General features: G+C 39.9%; 1 protein-coding gene across 1 annotated transcript in view; it reads right to left on the bottom strand.

The window, feature by feature from the left end:
- Positions 1–5742, bottom strand: part of GNG2 (G protein subunit gamma 2) — a 129699-nt gene extending 123957 nt beyond the window's left edge. Inside the window, exon 1 of the mRNA XM_049767656.1 lies at positions 5644–5742. The gene's annotated coding sequence lies outside the window, so the exon portion shown is untranslated. The remainder of the gene's footprint in view (positions 1–5643) is intronic.
- Positions 5743–6591: the final 849 nt, after the last annotated feature.

Consider the following 6591-nt stretch of genomic DNA (forward strand, 5'->3'; position numbering starts at 1 on the left):
TTGGGAGGTGACAGATCAATTAACTAGGCCACTCTCTGAACTCATGTCTTCATCTGCCATGAAGGAGTTAATATAGGCTAGATTGTTTCAACCATTTTATGATGCCCTGGCTAAAAAATAAGTTCTTTCTCTGGGGATTTTGGGAATGTTTACATCCATTGGTGATCAGAGGCTATTCCTGATCATTGGGAATCAAACCCAGAGCATGTGCTCCTACACACTGAACTATATCTCCAGTCAAGTGACAAACTCTTGAGGTAATTAAGTTGTTAGTCTCTCACCTCCCTGGTCTACTTATGCCAGGCCTGGCATCCCTAAATCATTGCAGAATAAATGGATTTTCAAATTAAGTAAATCTGGAGGCATTCTATTCATGACCATCCCAACACATTATCAGTATTACAGTAAATTAACGTAATCATTTAGAAGCTCTCCAAATACTCAAGTTCAATGTTTTCTCCCAACCCCACCATGAAACTCAATAGTGTCACTGTTCCAAAGCCATCACACGCCCATTTTCCTGCTCAGGTCTGGTTCACTCCATCCATATCCAGCCTTGTCAGTTTCAGACTTGGGAGTGAAATCATAGTGGAAAATGAAGCGTGGAATAATTCTTTGTTTTCAAAAGTGAAATGTCGATTTGAATTTCATTCCATTCACAAAAATTTGTACTCTCAGCAATCTACAGACATTGACTACAGTCCCTTCTGCAAATTAATGCTCTAGAGCATCAATCCTATTTTCTCCTCCCCTTTTTCTGATCCCACTATGATAATGACTGTGCATTTTTCTGACACAATGAAGGGAAAGTTAATAAGTAGGGGTAAGACATTGACAGTAGATCCTATGTGGCCAGAGCAGAAGGAAGGCATACTCCAAGCAGGCTCCCCAGTGTGATCTCTACTGTAAGGGAGGGATGGCACCAGCAGACTTTTGATAGCAACTATGACCAGGATTTCTGCAGACTCTCTCACTTTCTCTTTTTTTTTTTTTTTTTTTTTTTTTTTTTTGTGGTTTTTGGGTCACACCCGGCAGTGCTCAGGGGTTATTCCTGGCTCCAGGCTCAGAAATTGCTCCTGGCAGGCACGGGAGGACCATATATGGGACGCCGGGATTCGAACCGATGACCTCCTGCATGAGAGGCAAACGCCTTACCTCCATGCTATCTCTCTGGCCCCTCACTTTCTCTTTTCTATTTTACTTCTGTTTGCTATGTTTTTGTTTCTGGTTTGGAACTGCCTTGCAGTGCTTAGGGGATTTTCTAGACTCGCTTTAGGATCATTTCTTATGGTACTCAGGGTACCATGTGGTACATCCAGGCCTCCAACATGTGAATCATGTGCTCAGCCCACTGTGTTCTCTATCTTGTCCTGCAAGTTACTTTTCAAACAGCATTTTATAGGGGCAAGGGTCATACTGGTATGTATATTGTCCATTAGATACAAAGATTATAATAATGATCTTTGCAAAATTTGACTCCATTTGAAAATGGGCAAAGGCCTTGAATAAACATTCACATACTTATCCAGAGAAGATATACAGATGGTTAATAAGCACATAAACAGGTGCTCAACATCATTATCAATTAAGAAAATGCAAATTAAAATCACCATTTTTTGGCAGGAAAGATGACTATGTGTGCAGAAGTGCAGGCTTTTGATGCTGGAACCCTCACTTTGATTCCTGGCACAGCCTGGTCCAGAGCACCTACAGGGTATGACTTCTTGAGTATTGAACTGAGAATAGACTTCAAGCACCAGCAGGAAAGATCCCAGGAGAAGGAAGGAAGAAAAGGAAGAGAGTGGGAGAACAATACAGATGTCTAGCACATGGCTGACTAGGGTTCAATCCTCAATACCACAGATAATCCCTTGAACCCTGCAAGAAGAGATCCCTGAGCACAGAACCAGAAGTAAGCTAAAAAATGAGAAAGGAAGGAAAGAAGGGAGGAAGGAAAGGATAGAGGGAAAGAGGAAAAAATCTTCAATTTTTTTATAGGCTTTATGAGGACTACTATGAAAACAAAGAAACAAAGGGCCTCAGAAAATGAGGCTGGATGAAAAATGTAATCCTTGTACACTGCTGGTGGGAGGGCATTGGGAGCTGCTGCTAGGGAAAGTAGTGTGTTTATTCCTCAGAAAACTAAACACAGAATTATCATAGAAACCAGCAATTCCTCCTTGGGGTACTCAAAAAGAAGTAAAAACAAAGATACAAATAGATATTTGTAGTCATTGCTGCATTATTCACAACAAAATGTGGAAGCAGCCCAAGAACCCATCAACAGATGGATGAATAAACAAAATGTGGCATATATGTACAATGGGCCATCGTTAAGCTTCAAGAGAAAAAAATTCTGCCATTTGTAATAGCATGAATGAACTTTGAAGACATTATACAAAGTAAAAGTAGCCATAAAAAAGACAAAATGCTGCAGGATTCTACTTACATAAGATAATCAGAACAGTCAAATTCAGAGTCAAAAAGCAGAATGGTCGTTTCCAAGGGCTGCAGATTGGAGAAAAGGGAGAAGTTACTGCTTAAGGCAGAGGTTTCCAAACTTATCTGTTACCTTTTCAAAAAAATTTTTCTCAAGTCAGCAGTCCCTTGGAAATCTACCTTCTATAAGTGATCAAATAAAATATACTTCCTCCACTGCAACCAAGGATACTACTATTTCAGTAATCTGAATTATACTAGTACTCTGAGAGGAGGATTATCTTTGGAAAACTCTGGCTAAATGGGCAGAGTTTCCATAGGAGAAGTCTGAGAAGATGGGGACCTGAAGATGGATAGTGGTGATGGCATTAAAATCATGTCAATATAGTAATATCGAGTGCAATTTGCTTAAAAATGGTCAAAAATGGGAAAACTTTATATTGTATGCATTTGACAATTTTAAAAAAAGGTTCCTGGAATGTTTTATGCAGTGACAAGATCAAGAACATATTAACTTTTCTTTATGACATGGAAAAAAATATACCTATATCTATATCTATATCTATATATCTATATCTATATCTATATATCTATATATAGATATATATAACTGGCTGCTATGTACCAGGCACTCAGCATATCCACACACAAAAGGTAAAACAAAATAAAGTATAACAATGTCTTCCCTCCCACTTTTCCACAAACCTTCTTTGCATATTATTAACCCTTCTTTAAAATGGAAAAGCTCAAGTTCACAAGTTAGCATACCAGATCAAAAACTAAGACCCAGAAGTAGAGGCAAAGGCAGGTCCAGCAGCCTGGCTCAGAGCCCGAGTTCTTTTTACTCCACCATGTTCTTTTCTTCCTCCTACAGTTATTTTTTGAACAGGTTCTTTGTGCTGACCATAAAACTTCAGTACAGCAAAAGTTGGCCCTGCCTTCCAATGTAAGCTATAACTCAGTCAACCAAGCATATTACTCCTTGCTCACCTCATGGAGCCCAGAGTATCCACGAAATGAGAGTCATGTTTCTACTCAGCCATTAGCCATATGGCAGGAGGGGGAGAAAAAAAAAAAAACCTCATACAATTAAAATTTCAGTGTTGGGTGACTCCTCCAAAGCCACTAACTAGCCTCAGCAAAAACATGATGTCTTTCAAAGTTCCATTTGGCTAAAATCTGTCTCATGTTAGGGTGAAGAAATGTACTCCCCTTGTCCTAAGCATTCAACCATCACAGTCTGCTCTGTTACCAGTGCTGGGCCTGGAGGCAAGATGTAAAGATGAAGCCAAGTGTGTAGTGCAGAAAATGGGTCCTTCACAGCTGTTTCGGACAGACCAAGGGAGTTCCCTGGATTCTAAATGCTTAGCAACTAAGGTTTCATTTTCTACCTCCTGCAGAGAAACACATCGGAAAAGAGCCATGCAGATGGTCTACACATCCTTAAACAAAGCAGGGTGCTGGCATTTTCTAGAGAACACAGACTGTACCTGGGTAAAATCCAAAAGTAAACCCAATGCTCAACCAGGCAGCCCAGGTGCTTATCTTTCTATTATATGTACTAACGGGCAGTGGGATCAGCACCCCCTGAGCTCCCGGAGATCTTCTCTGTAAGGGTCTCTATATAGTTCACTTGAAGCAAATAGGAAGTGGAACTGAGGAATATATGACAAGACCTACTTGGCCCACAGGTTTGATTAAATTCGGTATCTCTGTCAGGGGACCTCTGATTTCAACAACAGTCCAGGTTTATTTTAAGGAGAAGTAACCTCAGAACTACATGTTTCTTTTTTTTACTTTACTATCTACAAAAAGCTTCATAGTCTGGAAATAAAGCAATCTGTGCTTGCTCCTTAACAAATGTTAAGAAATTACATCTAGCTCTACACTAAGAATGATAAATGAGATTTTTAAAAAGCACTCCTAATTGGTGTACTTAGCAATGAAAAAATGATGTTTTAAGAATCTGTGTGTCCTACTAAGAATGTTTCTTATTTTTACTTTACCAAAATCAGTCCTTACTTTGAAAATGATATTTTCATCCTTGATACTAAAAGAATAAACTCTCTTTTTAAAATCAATGATCATTTATTGTTTAAACTATACTTTCTATTGACAACTAATCTCAATTTTAAGAATCATGCTACATTAGAATTTTAAACACTTTCTCCTCCATATCATGTCAAAGGAATCTCACTCACATTTCTAACTCATCAGGCTTATTTATTGCACTTTCATCTATCACTCTGAAATATAAACAAGTCTTAGTCCCAGGCTCATTAAGCACATTCATTACTTAAGAAAAGATTAAAAATTACACATTAATTTTATTATTCAATCTTACTTTAGAGGTAATAAAGCCCAGTGCCAGTTTTTACAATTTTTTTCTTTTATCGAGGTTGATGTGCACTTTGCCTAACAAAAATAAAATCTAAATCAACATGAAAATCCATTGAGGTACCAGGCAGGTATCTGCTAGACAACAGAAAACCTCCCCACTCCTAGGAAAAAGGGATGCTTAACTTTAGATTAAGCCCTGCTGCAAAAGGTAGCCGTTTCTGAGCTGATTTGGAAAGCAGCAGCACAGAACAGAAGGAGGAAGACACAGCTTTTTGAATGGTAAATACTGCCCTTAGATACGCAATTCAAGCCTTTGTTGGCCAATTCTGAGTACAAAAGAATATTTAACAACAACAGCCACCAAACCAAACCATACTACACAAAAATCAAATCACAGGCATTAGAATGCAAAAGATCCTGGGTAAAGGGGGATAACAACGTGAGAAAGATGCAGCCAGGGATACTTTTCAGGGCTTACACCCCTAAAATAGTAGACTGCAAGGCTCAGAGGATCAGTCCAGTGCTTCACAGCACCAACTGATTTCAACTCAGTTTCTTGCAGAGAACTATGCAAGCAGCTTCTTTTATTTAGCGAGTTTTCCTGACGAGTCACAAAAGCTAGTTACTTAATGAAGTTGTTTCTTTTGTTTTGTTGTTTAAAATAAAAGCAGCAGTGATCATCCTCAAAATCTCTTTAAAAACCAATCCAACCTAATCATTTCCCCTCCAGCCCTTATCTTTCCCCACTCTTATAAAGCTGTCTTTAGCAACGGTCGTTCTTCTAGTTTAATAAAAAAAAAGAAAGAAAGAAAGAAAGAAAGAAAGAAAAAAAAGAAAAAGAAAAGTGATCAGTTTTGCCTTTACCTTAGCTCCTGGGCTTTTCTCCTCTCTCCAGATCTCCTGTGCAGCCCAGCCCAGCCCAGCCCAGCTCAGCAGTAGTAGGAGCAGCCCACTGAGCAGCAGCCGCTGTGTGTATGTGTAGCAGCGGCGCCTGCAGTCCGACTAGTCCCCACCCAGCTTTGTCTTCAATCAGCTTCGTTCTACGGAAGCAGCGCATCCCCACTTCCTCCTCTTCCTAGTAGCCCTTAACTGCTTTCTTCATTCTCTCTCATTCCATTAATGGCTCATGCCAGCAGTTTTGCTCTTCTCTTGGACTCTAGACACTTCCTTGATTAGAATCCGCTTTTTCTCTTTGTTCCAAGACCTGTTTGTGCTGTCTGTTCCTTTCTAGGTCCTCTCATTCCCTCACCCTCAGGAGCCCTCTTCCCTGCCTGATCTTGAATGGTTGTTGCCTTGGTTTTGGAGTTAGTGGCCCCTGATTAGTCTCTGATTAGCCAAGAGGTCCAGAGCTGCTCCAGAGTAACTCGGGTTCTCTTTGAGCCAATTAGTTGGGACCTTGTAACTTATAGCTTCTGGCTGCAAGCATCTCCCCCACCACCCAAAATTCCACGTGTTTAATGTCTCCAAAGTCGCACTTCCTCTATCTTACTTCACTCATGTGCTCAGAAGAGAATTTTGCTGATAAGTATTCTAGTGAGACGTAGGAGAGACACCAAGTCCTGAAACGCTATCTATTCCTAACAGTGGCAAAACATTCCTCAAAGATGGCCCAAAAGTTATGGGAAAGGGCAAAGAGGCTTGCCCTTGTAGACTCAGCCTGAAAGTAAAGGACTCATAACCCTTTTATACTTAGAAGGTGGTGTGGTGTTGTGAGTTAGACTAGAGCTTGCGTGATGCAAGTGGTCATTTATGACAAACCTGAGCAAATTACTCTACTTCTCTACTTAATGCCTTTATTGGCATGATGGAGAT

The sequence above is a fragment of the Suncus etruscus genome, chromosome 2 (assembly GCF_024139225.1).
Source record: "Suncus etruscus isolate mSunEtr1 chromosome 2, mSunEtr1.pri.cur, whole genome shotgun sequence".
Taxonomy (NCBI): domain Eukaryota; kingdom Metazoa; phylum Chordata; class Mammalia; order Eulipotyphla; family Soricidae; genus Suncus; species Suncus etruscus.